The 17138-nt window shown below is 37.8% G+C and overlaps 1 pseudogene; it reads left to right on the top strand.

Moving 5' to 3' along the window:
* The first annotated feature begins 162 nt into the window (after positions 1 to 162).
* Positions 163 to 14206, top strand: LOC122687742 (annotated as a pseudogene).
* Positions 14207 to 17138: the final 2932 nt, after the last annotated feature.

The following is a 17138-nucleotide window of genomic DNA, read 5'->3' as shown; positions in this document are numbered from 1 at the left end:
TCTTTTAATAGGATAGATGTGAGGATCTTTTGTAAATCTATGGGTGGGAGACCTCAATCCATCTGAAATGGTTCAGAGTCTAACTTCCCAGATAATGGTAACTAAGTGTGAAAAGAGGTAGAGGATGGATGTAAAGCTTAGGAATTGTCCTTTTACTAAGAAATGGGGGCCATGAAAGGTAGTTGAAAGTATGAATGGAAAGATGGAAGAAATCTGATGAAGAGGGAATCTTGGATGTTGTTCTAGTAAAGATTTTGTGTGTCTAGGATGAAGTTGGCAGGGTTTCAGTAAATGGATGGAAGATGTCTCCAAGATAGAAACCACAGTAGCAAAGTACTTAGAATAGTTGAAACAGGAGTAACACTATAATGTGCATGTGCTAAGTGGCTTCAGTCCATCTTTTTTGTGACACCATGGACTCTAGCCCACCAGGCTCCTCCTTCCATGGGACTCTCCAGGCAAGAACACTGGAGTAGGTTGCCATGCCCTCAGGTTGCCATCTTCCCAACAGGTTGTTGTTGCTGTTTAGTTGCTAAGTCATGTCCGGCTCTTTTGTGACCCCAGTGGACTGTAGCTGCTCCACACTCCTCTGTTCATGGGATTTTTCAGGCAAGAATACTGGAGCAGGTTTCTATTTCCTTCTCCATGGGGATCTTCCTGACCTAGGGGTCAAACCCATGTCTCCTGCATTGGCAGGCGTATTTTTACCACTGAGCCACCAAGAAAGCCCAAAGAATGGATGCAAGAGCTAATTAGTATTCATAATGCATGTTGACTAAACCTAATTACTTTGCAATAGGTAAAAACATGTACATTCCAATGATTTATTGCAATGTTCATAGTATACCAGCACATACTTACTTTTCCAAGAGATAACAACTTGTATGGTTGGTATTGTATCATCCATTTTGCAGATGTGGAAGCAATCTCATAGACTAATGTGAACAGTTCAATAAAAGTGCTAATATTAACTAAAATGGCACACTTAGTGTGCATTAAGTGTTATGAAGACATTTAGTTTTAATCCTTGGTACAAACCTACAAGATGGTTACTACCATCATTTTTATGCTTATTTTACACATTAGGAAATAGAAGCATAGAGAAATTAAGGATTCTGTCCAAGGTCAAACAGCTAAAATTTTAGGCAGAGTTAAGATTAGTTCAGATTATGCATCTTTATTTTTTGCTCCAAATTCTTAATCCATGCTCTATATTGTCATGTTATAGTAAACAATGGAGAACTAATAACCTCCTTTTGAAATGACCATAACTATTATACTTTTGACTACTTTATTACTACTTGAGAGGCAAGTTTATATTGAGAAATCTCATCTGCTTTCTCTCTGTCACACACAAACACACAGAAACACAGACATTGATATCTCTGAACTCCCAAGTAGTAAGTAAACTGCGGTACTGAATTTATTGAATGGCCCTTTCATCTTGACTTCTTCCTCAGACCTAACTTTCCCTTCAATGATACCACTCCAAAGAATGGGCCCCCAGATTTCTCTGCAGAATGTTGAGAAAGTCTATGCCACTAGTTAAATGGCTTGGTTTGAGAATCAGAAAAGACCCATTTTGAATCCTGGTTCTTCTAATTGCAGCTTCTTTCACCTGAAGTGCATTTCTTTGGCACCTTACATTCTTGTTTTCTCAGCTATAAAGTAAGAATAATAATATCCACTTCATAGATCAATAGTTGAGTGATTATGTATATGAACACACCCAACTGCTGTGGACACAAAAATAACTTTTAGTTACTTTCGTGACTGTGTATACACCTGAGGGATAGGAAGAATTAATAATTGGAGCAGTAATACAGAGAAATGCTTAACCATGCTTCAAGCTCCAGGAGAACTTCTGCTAATTTTACTCTCAAAGAAACAGCATAGGATGATATCCATAGCAGGTTTTCCCAGGAAAGGTCTCCATATTTGTACTTGATGAAACAACTTGTGATTTATGCTACTGATATGTGTAATCTCCTCTTTTACGTATGTGAAGTATAATTAAATTTTGTTTTCATCCTCATTATGAGTCCTGATTACTAAAAAAGATGTTTCACAGCCAAGCATGGTTCCTGGTGTCACAGAGCTGGGTTCCTCAAATTGCTTAACCTCTTTGAGTCTCAAAATTTTCAAGTGTCAAATTAAGTTATTTATGAATATCTTTTGAAAAATTGAAATTCAGATAAAAGTCTTTTACTTTATTGAAAAGTGTTGAAAAATAATGAGTTGTACATATGAAGTAGCAAATTAAAATAAGCATCAGCATTATTGAAAACCTTACCTTAGCTCTTCACGTGACTTTAGTGATGTTTGACTGTGTTCAGAAGCAGTTCCATATTCAAACCAACTTCTTTTTTTAAAATTTTCATATATTTATTTCAAGATTTATTAATCATATATCTCTTTTCACAGTGTCTAGAAAGGATTTGTTTTTTGTTTGTTTTTTAAATTTTTTTTCCATTTATTTTTATTAGTTGGAGGCTAATTACTTTGCAATATTGTAGTGGTTTTTGCCATACATTGACATGAATCAGCCATGGATTTACATGTATTCCCCATCCCGATTCCCCCTCCCACCTCCCTCTCCACCCGATTCCTCTGGGTCTTCCCAGTGCACCAGCCCCGAGCACTTGTCTCATGCATCCAGCCTGGGCTGGTGATCTGTTTCACCCTAGATAATATACATGTTTCGATGCTGTTCTCTTGAAACATCCCACCCTCGCCTTCTCCCACAGAGCCCAAAATTCTGTTCTATATATCTGTGTCTCTTTTTCTGTTTTGCATATAGGGTTATTAATACCATCTTTCTAAATTCCATATATATGTGTTAGTATACTGTATTGGTCTTTATCTTTCTGGCTTACTTCACTTTGTATGATGGGCTCCAGTTTCATCCATCTCCTTAGAACTGATTCAAAAGAATTCTTTTTAATGGCTGAGTAATATTGCATGGTGTATATGTACCACAGCTTCCTTATCCATTCATCTGCTGATGGGCATCTAGGTTGCTTCCATGTCCTGGCTATTATAAATAGTGCTGTGATGAACATTGGGGTGCACGTGTCTCTTTCAGATCTGGTTTCCTCGGTGTGTATGCCCAGAACAAACTTCTTATAACAAGTAACTTTCAGTATAAAAGGCGTAACACTGGAGAAGAGCTTGTTAACTCTGAAATGAACAGTTGTTAAGAAATCATATGCATTTAACATGAACAAATTCATAGTATATCAATTATATCTCATGAAGCCTGTTTTAAAAGAAAAAAGTGTTCTTATAAGTGTTCTTTCCATCTAGCTTCTAAAGCCTCAAATGTTCTTCATAGAAAACTTGCCTTCTGATTTTGAATTTAGAATGGGTTCTTTGGAAATACTATGGAGAAATGACTTTGAATAAATGTCAGTGGTTCTGTAGCACAAGAATCAGCAGACAGTTGGAGGATGCATTTTCAAATGGTTCATTCTGACCATGATGGATCTTGTTCTAGAGAGGTGAACAGCAACACAAATCACTTCCACCTTGCTCTTGTATATTCATAGATATTCAAAGAAGCTTCGATAAGGTCAGATACCTTGTCTTATAGCTGCTACTTTCTCCTAGGAATTATCTCCTTTGATGGAAAGATTTTGTCCAGAAGCAAGTATTCTGGAGAGACAGTGTGGAGAAACACTCACTGTGAAGTGGAGAATAGTTTTTCCTTCATGTGCGTGCATGGGAGTGCAGTTGTGTTCGACTGTTTGTGACCCCATGGAGCCTGCCAGGCTCCTCTGTCTATGCAATTTTTCAGACAAGATTACATGAGTGGGTTGCCATTTCCTTCCCCAGGGGGTCTTCCTGACCCAGGGATCAAACCCACGTCTCTTGTGTCTCCTGCATCGGCGGGCAGGTTCTTTACGAGCTGAGCCACTGGAGAAGCTTAGTATTCCCTTCACCTGGAACCTAAATCTGTGAGATTCCCTCTTTTGTATCAGCATTTGGATTGTTAAGAAAACTGAATATCTTGTCACTAGCAAAGTGGCATAATTCCTGTGTGTGACATGTGATGTAGAATCCCCATTAACTCCTGTTATAGGAGAGTTTGTATTTTCTTATCAATTATTAAAACTTTATTGGAAACCATTATTGATTCTTGAGAGCTAGATCACTGAGGACATACAATTAATGACAGCCTTTTGTAAGTTTTTGAATCTAAAATCTGTTTTACTTTCTCTCTTCCACCACCTCCTCCAGATTTATTATTGTACCACAGACAAATAAAAATTTGCTTTTAAGGTGTATAAAGGCATTTAGATATAAGTATACATTGTGAAATAATCACCAGAATCAAATTATTCACATGTTTATCAATCATGTTGTTACCATTTTCTCTGGTGATAACATGATCCACCCTCATAGCAAATTCTGAGTGTACAATGCAATATTGTTAACAATCAACACATTGATGCATAGCATACTTCCATAAATTATTTATCTTTACATAACTGAAACTTGGTTCCCCTTTATCAATCTCTGCTCATTTCTCCCTTCCTGGAATTCTACTCTTTGCTTCTATGGGTTTGACTATTTTAGATTCCACATATGAGTAATGGAGCTTCCCAGATGGTGCTAATAATAAAGAATCCACCTGCCAATTCAGATAGACATGAGAGACAGGGGTTTGATTCCTAGGTAGGGAAGATGCTCTGAAGGAGGTCATGGCAACTCACTCCAGGATCCTTGCTTGGAGAATCCCATGGACACAGGAGCCTGGCAGGCTACATTCCATAAGATTGCAAAGAATCGGATACAACTGAAGTGACTTACATGCACACACAAATATAAATAATCAGTCAGTTCAGTCTCTCAGTGGTGGCTGACTCTTTGTGACCCCACGAACTGCAGCACACCAGGCCTCCCCGTCCAACACCAATTCCCGGAGTCCACCCAAACCCATGCCCATTGAGTTGGTAATATCACCTAACCATCGCATCCTCTGTTGTCCCCTTCTCCTCCTGCCCTCAATCTTTCCCAGCATCAGGGTCTTTTCAAATGAGTCAGCTCTCCGCATCAGGTGGCCAAAGTATTGGAGTCTCAGCTTCAGCATCAGTCCTTCCAATGAACACCCAGGACTTATCTCCTTCAGGATGGACTGGTTGGATCTCCCTGCAGTCCAAGGGACTCTCAAGAGCCTTCTCCAACACCACAGTTCAGAAGCATCAATTCTTTGGCCCTCAGCTTTCTTTATAGTCCAACTCTCACATTCATACATGACTACTGGAAAAACCATAGCCTTGAGTAGACAGACCTTTGTTGACAAAGTAATGTCTCTGCTTTTTAATATGCTGTCTAGGTTGGTCATAAATTTCCTTCCAAGGAGTAAGCATCTTTTAATTTCATGGCTGCCATCATCATCTGCAGTGATTTTGGAGCCCCCCAAAATAAAGTCTGACACTGTTTCCACTGTTTCCCCATCTATTTGCCATGATGTGATGGGACCAGATGCCATGATCTTAGTTTTCTGAATGTTGAACTTTAAGCCAACTTTTTCACTCTCCTCTTTCACTTTAATCAAGAGGTTCTTTAATTCTTCTTCACTTTCTGCCATAAGGGTGGTGTCATCTGCATATCTGAATTTATTGATATTTTCCCCGGCAATCTTGATTCCAGCTTGTGCTTCATCCAGCCCAGCATTTCTCATGATGTATTCTTCATATAAGTTGGTAAAGCATCTGCCTGCAATGCAGAAGACCCAGGTTCAATCCCTTGGTCGGGAAGATCCCCTGGAGAAGGAAACGGCAACCCACTCCAGTGCTCTTGCCTAGAAAATTCCATGGATGGAAGAGCCTGGTGGGCTACAGTCCATGGGGTCACAAGGAGTTGGACACGACTGAGTGACTTCAGTTCAGTATATATGTATATAATTTTGTCCTTGCTCATGAATTACCCTTTTATTTTTTAAAATGGTGACATCGGATGGAGCATGCTCAGTCGTATCTGACTCTTTGCGACCCCATGGACTGTAGCCTGCCAGACTCCTCTGTACATAGGATTCTCCAAGGCAAGAATACTGGAGTGGGTTGCCATGCCCTTCTCCAGGGGATCTTTCTGACCTAGAGATTGAACACATGTCTCCTGTGTTTCCTGCATTGGCAGGCATGTTCTTTACCACTGAGCCACCTGAGAAACCCATTTAAGTCATGAGTGAGTGAAAGTCACTCAGTCATGTCCAACTCTTTGTGACCCCATGGGTTATACAGTCCATGGATTCTCCAGACAATAATATGGAAGTGGGTAATTGTTCCCTTCTCCAGGGGATCTTCCCAACCAAGGAATTGAACCTAGGTCTTTCAGGCAAATTCTTTACCAGTTGAACCACCAGGGAAGCCCAAGAATACTGAAGTGGGTAGCCTATCCCTTCTCCAGCAGATTTTCCCAACCTAGGAATTGAACTGGGGTCTCCTGCATTGCAGGCGGATTCTTTACCAGCTGAGCTACCAGGGAAATCTCATTTAAATCATACTTGTATTTTATTTCTTCTTCATATGAATAATTTGTCTCTTCACTATCATACTTTCTTGTCCTTCATCTCTACCTCCTCTCTTCCTTATTATTCTAGTTAATGATTTGTCAATTCTATTTAAGATATCCAAAGAACCAGTTTTTTCTTCATTGATTTTTCTATTGTTTTTCCATCTTCTGTTTCAATAATTTTTGTTCTTCACTTTATTATTTCCTATTTTTAACTTACTTTTTGCTTAATTTCCTCTTGTTTTTCTACATCTCTGAATCAAAACCTTTGATAATTGTTTCTAGATACTATTGACTTTCTAATACAGGTATTTTATGGTTCTAATTTCTCTCTAAGGACTTTTCATGATTCCCAGATGAATAAAAACATACAGTATAAGTCTTTTGCTGTCTGGTTTAATTCACTAAGCATGGTATCCACTGAATCCATCCATGTTTTTGCAGATACAGTTTTATTTTTAATGGCTCAGTAGAATTCCATTATGTGTGTGTGTATGTATGTGTATTTCACATCTTCTTTATCCATCAATCTGTTGATGTGTACTTAGGCTGCTTCCATATGTTGGCTACTGTAAGTAAGGCTGCAATGAACACTGGGATCCATATACTTTTTTGAATTAGTGTTTTCATTTTAGGGCAATATATACTGTGGAAAATTCTAAAAGAGACGGGAATACCAGACCACCTGACCTGCCTCTTGAGAAACCTGTATCCAGGTCAGGAAGCAACAGTTAGAACTGGACATGAAACAACAGACTGGTTCCAAATAGGAAAAGAAGTTCATCAAGGATGTATATTGTCACCCTGCTTATTGAACTTTTATGCAGAGTACATCATGAGAAACTCTGGGCTGGATGAAGCACAAGCTGGAATCAAGATTGCCAGGAGAAATATCAATAATCTCAGATATGCAGATGACACCACCCTTATGGTAGAAAGTGAATAACTAAAGAGCCTCTTGATGAAAGTGAAAGAGGAGAGTGAAAAAGTTTGCTTAAAGCACAATATTCAAAAAATAAAAATTAAAAAAAAAGCACAATATTCAGAAAACTAAGATCATGGCATCCAGCCCATTTCTTCATGGGAAATAGATGGGGAGACAGTGGAAACAGTGGGTGACTTTATATTTCTGTGCTCCGAAATCACTGTGGATGGTGACTGCAGCCATGAAATTAAAAGATACTTACTCCTTGGAAGGAAAGTTATGACCAACCTAGACAGCATATTAAAAAGCAGAGATATTAACTTGGCCAACAAAGGTCCATCTAGTCAAGGCTATGGTTTTTCCAGTGGTCATGTCTGGATGTGAGAGTTGGACTATAAAGAAAGCCAAGCACTGAAGAATTGATGCTTTTGAACTGTGGTGTTGGAGAAGACTCTTGAGAGTCCCTTGGACTCCAAGGAGACCCAACCAGTCTGTCCTAAAGGAGATCAGTCCTGGGTGTTCATTGGAGGGACTGATGCCAAAAGCTGAACCTGCAATATTTTGGCCACCTGATGCGGAGAGCTGACTCATTTGAAAAGACCCTGATGGTGGGAAAGATTGAGGGCAGGAGGAGAAGGGGATGACAGAGGATGAGATGGTTGTATGGCATCACTGACACAAAGGACATGGGTTTGGGTGGACTCTGGGAGTTGGTGATGGATAGGGAGGCCTAGCGTGCTGCGGCTCATGGGGTCACAAAGAGACACGACTGAGTGACTGAACTGAAGTGAACTGATACTTAGGAGTGGTGGTGGTGTTTTACTCACGTAGTTGTGTACAACTCTTGATATCCTGTGGACTGTAGCCTGCTACATTCCTCTATCCATGGAATTCTCCAGGCAAAAATGCTGGAGATACTCAGTAGAATTGCTAAATCCTATGGTAGTTCTGAGCGACTTCACTTTCACTTTTCACTTTCATGCATTGGAGAAGGAAATGGCAACCCACTCCAGTGTTCTTGCCTGGAGAATCCCTTGGACAGAGGAGCCTGGAGGGCTGCCATCTATGGGGTCGCACAGAGTCAGACACGACTGAAGCGACTTAGCAGCAGCAGCAGCATGGTATTTCTGTATTTAGTTTTTTCAGTAACATCCATACTGTTTTCCATAATGTCTGCACCAAACTACCAAAAAAAAAAAAAAAGGAAAGAAAGAAAGAAAACAAAACAAAACAAAAAAGCTACAAATTATGTACTAAATTTTTGTTTTCTCTACGTTCCTGTTAACATTTATTATTTGTGGTGTTTTGAAGGGAGCCATTCTGATAGATGTGAGTGGAAGTGCTACCTCATTGTGGGTTTGATATACATTTTCCTGATGATTAGTGATATTGAGCATTTTTTCATGTGGCAGTTGGCCATCTGTATGTCTTCTCAGGTCTTCTGCCTTGAAAATGTCTTTTCAGGTTGTCTGCCCATTATTTAGTTAGGTTGTTTGTTTTTTGATATTGAATTGTATGAGACAGTCTGATGTAGAGTATATGAACCAACTGGTGTCTTTTACATTGCTATTGGAAGTATATATTGATACAAATACTTCAGAAATAAGTTTTATCTAGTTTTATCTAAACATTCACATAACCTCAATTCTTAGGTTCACCTCCTAGATGTGTACCCAAGAAACAGCTTACACCTGTACACAATTGGAATTGTGTACTAGTCCTTATAGTAGATTGTCAATAGCATATAAAACGTGGAACCACCCAGAAATCTGTGAACCAACATCAGCTCTGAAGTATTACCATGAACACTGCCTAAGACCACAGGTTTCCCCCAAAATACTGCAGAATTCAGCACTGGTGACCTGTAGAACAAAAAGCTCCAGGGAGAAAAGGTGACCATATTTGTTGTGTGATGGAAAATCATTTATGAGGAATGTCAGAGAAGGTACATTTCTTTAGTCACTTGAAAACAAATTCTCAAAATTTTAATGGAAATTTTATCTAGAGTTTGGATCCTGCTTTTCTAAGTTAGCAAAAATATGGCTCCCATTTGTTGATTTTTTTTTTTTAATTGTCTGTTTAATTCTTGAAACAATGAAGATGAGGAAAACAGGCTGAGGAAGCTTGAGTAACTCATTTCAAGGTAAAACTGACAGCACAGCTTAGGTTAGAGATTGGGTCTGTGCTTACCTAACAGCCACATGGCTTTAACTAAGCTGTCTTTATTCATATTTCAGTGAATCACCTATAACTGGTTTTCAGTTGCTCAATGAATTTGAACTCTTCTTCTTATGCAATTTCCAGTTAATTATTAATGATAGAGAAAGCATGTGGTATGCTTGAAGAGTGTTTCAAAAAGTACAGTTGAATGGATTTGGCTCATAACAGGATGGAATTGCCAATGTACTGGGTAGACTCACAGAGATACTTTCTTCAGTATCCAACAATGATACAGTCTGGCTCAATTCTTAAACCTGTCAATATTCCTAAACTTTCAATTTATTTAATCCAGGCCTTGGATAATATTTTTTGGCTTCAACTTCAATATCAATTTTTTAAAGAAAACCTTACCTGAGCATTTCACTTCCATCCTACTTGACACACACAGATACATACTTGACACACACAAATACACACACACACACACACACTTTTCTACTCTCTATCTATCTCTCTTTTTTAATATTTGAATTCTTGCATCATGAATTGCATCATGATGGCAGGAATATTATTGAGGCTTTGGAGGCAGATTTGTATATACATTTCAGTTCTGCCACTACTCACTTTTGATCTTGGGTAAATTATCTAAACTCATAGAGCTCATTTGTAAAGTGGGATAATAAATAGGACCCACCAAATGTGTACCTCACATAGTGTGTTTAATATAGTCTCACCTTTAGCACTCAATAGCTTGCTGCTATCATTTTTATTATTGAATAAAACAGCCTGGTTCATTTTAGATATTCCACAAACATTTATTGAAAAAAAAATGAAATGAAGATTCCAAGTTCTGACTGTAGCCTGGTGATCCCATTCCTACAGATGAATTCTAACCCTTGTCAGAGATATCATTCTCTGGTCAGAAGAACCATAGAGGGAAGGGAAAGGCATTTGGTTGTCATTTTGGCAAAGTCTCTCCAAGTTAATTACTCTTCCCTTGAGAAAATAACAGAGGTGAGTCACCCACTTGAATAAAATTAGTGTCTCTATATTGCAAGAATTGAAGGATTTGAGAAGAAGTGCGAAGGTTTTTTGGTGAGTGAAGCACAAAGGCAATGATATTCTTTGTGGCTAGCCGTGATGTTTAGTGAAATGATGAGAGATGGCAGGTTGAGTCCCAAGGACCAAAATACCTGAGTTTTCATTGATTGTAGATGATCTGAAAAAAGTTGGAAGAAATGGCTTCTAGAAGTTTCTAACCAAAAGTACTTTTAATCCACTGCTAATTTTTATAATTGGATTTACTTTTTTATTTAGTGTTAGATATGGCTATTATGTTCTTAGGGCCTAGCAGACCAAAGTGAAGTCGCTCAGTCATGTCTGACTCTTGGCAATTCCATGGACTGTAGCCTGCCAGGCTCCTCCATCCATGGGATTTTCCAGGCAAGAGTACTGGAGTGGGTTGCCGTTTCCTTCTCCAGGGTATCTTCCCGACCCAGGGATTGAACCCAGGTCTCCCGCATTGCATTGCAGGCGGATGCTTTTACTGTCTGAGTTCAAACTTAAAATATTATAAACATCTATGAGTTCCAAAGAAATAGAAATGTGCTACAGCTGCTGAAATCTTTCCTCTCTCTCTAAAACCCAAATTCCTTTTAAATACAAAGTGCATTTGTCTTCTGTCTGGGCTAGTTTATTAGCTGAGCAAGTCAGGCCAGGATGAGAAGTCTTAGGATCTAATGCGAATTGATATGTAAGAGAAGTACAGTTCTTTTTTTAGAAATTTTACTTCAGGGTTTTCTTTTCTGGAAAAACTTTGATTTTTTAAAAATTTTTTTGCAGTAAATTAACATGTTCATGACTTTGATTACACACACCTTGGGTTGAAGAAAACCCTGATGGAATTTCTTTTAAATATTATGGAATCTTCAAAGGACCAAATATTGATAGGTCAGTAGTTTAAAACCCTCAGTACTGAACTGGGCAAAAATAATTTTTTTTCTGATCATTTTGCATGTAAGAACAACTGATGAATTATTTGTCATTATCTTTTGTGTGTTGTTGATCTTAGTGGTTAAGATAAAAAGTTAAATAGTTTGGAATTCAAGTGCAGCATTTGTTGGCTATATTACGAAGCACCTGCTTCAGATGTCTTTCTCAGATCACTCTGCAGGATGTCCTTTTTCTTCTCTTTTTCCTCTTCCCTTTTTATCTTTTCCTTTCTTTGTTTTTTCCTTTCACCTTTTCCCTCACCTCTCTTGTCTGTTTCTCTCCACATTTCCTGTCTCTCTCACTAAATGCTTTATAATACCAAATATTGGGAAAAAAGTAAATACATCATAAGACTACATTCTATGAAGTCTTTTGCTTGTTTTTTAAAGGTTATTTTCCACTTACATTTATTTATTTATGTATTTATTTTTGCTTTGGTCTGTATGTTTTCTTTTCCCTTTTTAAAAAAATATAATTTATTCATTTTAATTGGAGGCTAATTACTTTACAATATTGTGATGGGTTTTGCTATATATCAACATGCATCAGTCACTGGTGTACATTTGTCCTCCCTTCTACGAAGTCTTTATTTGAATAATGAATTAAGTTTAAAGTTCCTCTTTTCCCAGAAAACTCCACACCCAGTCATAAGCTGAAACTGGAAGGATTAAATTACTTATGTATTGGAATATGGTTTTAGCAAATGAGTTAAAGAAACAAATAATGAAAGGAAAACACACAAAAAGTAAAACAAATAAGCAATAATTAAATCTTTATTTTAAAGATTCTATTAATAGCTTGCTTCAATTTTTAAAATCTGACGACCTTCCTTTTTGACATTTATCCATGTTCTCCTCAACTGGTTAGTTTGCATTTTCAGAATCTTTGCCTTTTGGAGATGTTTAGAGAGAATTTTCAAGTTTTCTTTAGTGATAAATTCATGAAAAGAGTTAAATCATACAACAACAATAATAATGTTTAAAATGTTTTAATCTTTACAGTAACCCTAAACACAGTAATATATAACCCTCCTTTAACAGGTGAAAAAATTGAGGAAAAGAGGGATTAAATAAATCAATATTATATAGTTAATAAGATGTAAGTCCCAGATTTAAACTAAGGCTTTGGATTTCTAAGTTCCTCTTTCTTTGCTCTTTAATGTATTTCTAACTTTACCTTTCTTCTTTTTTCTCTCCCACTTTCTCTTTTCCTCTTTTTTAGTTTTTTATTTCTGTCTCTCAGTAAATGTTTACTTTTTGACCAGGGGAGGAGAAACAGTTTATGAATAAGACTGCAATTGTAACAATGCATCTTTTTGCCTTCAATGGCACACACTGTTGAGAAAAAGAGATATGAGTGTGAAACAGTGTGACCAGGACTATAATGAATGTTGACTGCAGCCTCTGAGATCTGGAAGAGGCACCGTTTCTCAGTCTTGAGGAAGTGGAGAAGCTATCAGACAGGCAAAGTAGGAAAAGATATGGCTCATGAGGATCTTATCTTTCGAGTCTTTTTTTGTTTCTCACTGGTAGACATGCCCAGCCTTTCCAGGAACAGAATTCATACATCTTTGGTTATTTGTGAATGTGCCACCTATGTGGCCACATCATGGATTGACTCTTAAAGCTTGATGTGTTTTCTTCTTCTCTGATTTTAAAAGTTACACATTTTTTTTTTGTCACCGAAAGTTAAAAACAAGTTAGTAAATTATAAATAACAAAATAAATGCCACCTATACTTTCACTTGGACTCAAACTGTGAAGCTTCAGAAATTTCCTTTGCTGTGTTTTTAATTGTCTACTTGGTCACCTTGGCAGGCGACCTGCTCATCATGACCACCATCAGTGCCAGCACAGCCCTAGGATCCCCTGTGTACTTCTTCTTGTCTCATTTATCCTTTATAGATGACTGCTGTTCTTCCTCCATGACCGCTAAGATGTTAGTTGACTCCTTTACAGTGAGAAAAACTATCTCTTCTAGGGGGTGTATGACTCAAATCTTTGCTGAGCATCTTTTTGGTGCTGCTGAGATTATTGTTCTCACGGCGATGGCCCGTGACCATATGTGGCCATCTGTAAACCCCTGCACTACATGACCATCATGAGCCAGGAGGTGTGTAGCCTTCTTGTGGGAGGGGCCTGGGCTGGAGCCTTTGTCCACGCAGCCATGCAGATCCTATTTACAGTCTGGCCGCCCTTCTGTGACCCTAATGTCAAAGATCATTCCATGTGTGACTGGAACTCTTTGTTGAAACTGGTCTGCATGGAGACTCATTCCCTTGGTCTCTTTGTTACTGCCAACAGTGGGTTCATCTGCCTGTTGAACTTCCTCCTTTTGATGGTCTCCTATGTGGTCATCTTGTGCTCCCTAAGGACCTATAGCTCGTGGGGAAGATGCAAAGCCTTCTCCATCTGTGTCTCCCACATCACCATGGTCATTCTCTTTTTTGCACCCTGCATATTTGTATATATGCGTCCAGTGATCACCTTTTCCATTGATAAAGCTGTGGCTGTGTTTTATACCATGATAACACCTATGTTAAATCCTTTAATCTACACCCTCAGAAATGCAGAGGTGAAAAATGCTATGAAGAAGCTCTGGATCAAAATGTGATTTCACCTGAGAAATAATCACAGCAGCATAAAATGACTTTATCTTTTAAATACAAAGATAATATCATTTCTTTGGTTCAGCACCAAGTGAATACCGTATGTAAAAGTATGTTGGTGTTGGCATATAAATCCTTTGAGTAACATTTCAGGCAGAAAATTATTTATAACTTCCAGATACCCTATTCAGATTTATTGAGTGCCCATTTGGTTGTCAAACTTGGGTATACTTTCGGAATTATTCAGAATAGTTATTAAAATGTACATTCTCAGGACACAGCACTAGAGATTCTAATTCAATAGGACTATGGGATTAGCATATCTACACTCTAAATAAATTTTTACAGATGTTTCTAAGTGGGTGATTTATGCATACACTTTGAATAATAGTGCAGTAGATACTATATGCATCCTCAACCAATTAATGGATCACCTGATTAAAGAATTTCCTGGGGATTATCTTTCATAGCATATGTTATGAGAATAATAAAACTTTCAGTTCTTCATAGATCATGCAATGCATGCTTACTACTTTTGTGCTGCAAACCAAGAAATATAGTATTCTGAGAAAATAGACATGTTTTTGGTCTTTATTCTCCTTCTTCTATTTCTATACTTTTTAAATATTTTGCTACTTATGGTATGTTGTTGTTTTTTTTTTCCTCTTTGTGCTTACAAAGGGAAGATCTATCATTTATTCTTGCTAAGTTATTTGGACTATTAATAAAATTCATTGTTATTGTAATCTCAACCATTCATATTGAGAACATTGCTTGTAAAAGCAATTTTTCTCTGTGAAAGAGACTTTATGTATCATTTTTATATGCATATTTGGAGGAATGTGTGATAGGGTTTGATATTCTATAATGGTTAAAAGTAGCCTCTGAGTAAGATAGATTTGAGATAAAAAATTAGTTTTTACCACATAGAGTATGAGCTTTGGCAAATCACATCTTTCTGAGTTAAAGGAGAATGACAGGAACTTTATCAAGATTAAATAAATAATCCTCATGGATCTTTTATTACTAATAAGTGTTCCATAGCTATTAGCTCTCACGAATATCATTACTGGAGTCTCTGTAACTATATAGAATCACTCATTAATCTAATGTTTCTGAGCATTAGGAGAGATAATACATGATTTCTCTGCATCTGCTGTGAAGAGTAAGGCTCTGAGCTGACTGCCCTTATAGCATTTCTTGGGGGCCCAATATTCTCGGTCATTACTGGCCACTCTCCTGCTTTTCTGATTTCCATTGGCCTCATGTCCCTTAGACTTTGGGGCTGATCCATTTATAGGTATGATTTCCCCTAAACCTCCCTGATTGTAGGACCATATGGTCATTTTATTAACTTGAGATCAGCACAACAGGCAACCAGAACATGACCAGATATTTGTGTAGAGAATGTAGTATAGTGCAGTGGTAAGACTTCACTCAAGTCAGATTTCCTGAGTTTTCATGTTACTTGGGAAAGTTATTTAATCTTTCTACCTCATACTTTATTTATCTATAACTACAGTAGCTATTGGGAGAAGGCAATGGCAACCAACTCCAGTACTCTTGCCTGGAAAATCCCATGGGCAGAGGAGCCTGGTTGGCTACAGTCCATGGGGTCACAAAGAGTCCGACACGACTGAGCGACTTCACTTTCACTTTTCACTTTCATGCACTGGAGAAGGAAATGGCAACCCACTCCAGTGTTCTTGCCTGGAGAATCCCAGGGACGGGGGAGCCTGATGGGCTGCCATCTATGGGGTCGCACAGAGTCAGACACGACTGAAGTGACTTAGCAGCAGCAGCAGCAGCAACGGTAGCTATAACGCCTATCTCATAATGATATGGGGCCAGTTAAGTGGGTTTACAGATATTAAGTGCTTGAAGAGGTCATGGTAAATGTGATAAAAATGTTTTTAAAAGAAAAAAATTATTGACTGGTTCTGACCTGCCTTCCAGCAAGGCCAGATTTGGGATTGTATCTCTTCTTGAACTAGCAAGAGCATCATTCCTTCCAGATCGGGACCTCCATGGATCTTACCTTGGTTCCTTAGGTGAAAACGATGCTTCCTTATATGAGCAATACTGTGTAGATGACTTTTTCCCTTGAATGAATAGAGCTTGCACTGGATTCTACCTCATTAGTTTATGTAACAGTACATGCATTTCATAAGCTCATGGGATTTTGTTTTAGTCTCAGTTCATATGTGAGATGAAATGGTAGTTCATTTCATAGGTCTATTTCAAGCTTTAGACAAAGACATTGTATGCAAAATATCCATGACAGTGCTTTTCACTCAGTGGGTGCATAACAAATGGCACTATATTTGCCACTTCCTTCATATCCTCCTCAGTTTCCCATTTATATCTGACTTAAAAAAAAAAACAACACTGTATGATTTACATTTATTTTTCAACTCTATGCAGTTATTTTATTAGGAGGTCATGAGGAACTTTCAAAATTCTAAGAGTAAAACCCCCTAAATTAATGCAAGAAACATGGGATTCACTTTCTAAACAATTCACCTTAAAATGTTGACATCTCCAAAGTTAAAATCAGGTTCAGGAAGATCTCAACATCTGATAAACTTTGTATGACAAAATAGAAATCTGTAGCGCAATAATTAGTGATTGTAGTAAAAGCTACTGTTATTTACTACGATTTGGCTGGTGCTACAAAAGCAAGTTTTTATTTAATCTCCAAAAAAACTTATGAAAATCGATAGTGTTATTCCCGCTTTCCAGAAGAATTAACTGAAGCTTGGAAAATTTAAATAATTTACGAGAGATCACAATTAGAAAACATCTGTGGTTGGACTTGAACCTATTTAATTTGACTTTAGAACTTGCACTGTTAAAGACTACACTCTATATCATACTAATGACACACATCACACAGCTCATAACACTTTCTAGTGGAGGGAGATAGGCAGTAAGTAA

The sequence above is a fragment of the Cervus elaphus genome, chromosome 32 (genome assembly GCF_910594005.1).
Source record: "Cervus elaphus chromosome 32, mCerEla1.1, whole genome shotgun sequence".
NCBI lineage: Eukaryota > Metazoa > Chordata > Mammalia > Artiodactyla > Cervidae > Cervus > Cervus elaphus.
This window is presented reverse-complemented; position numbering and strand designations above follow the sequence as displayed.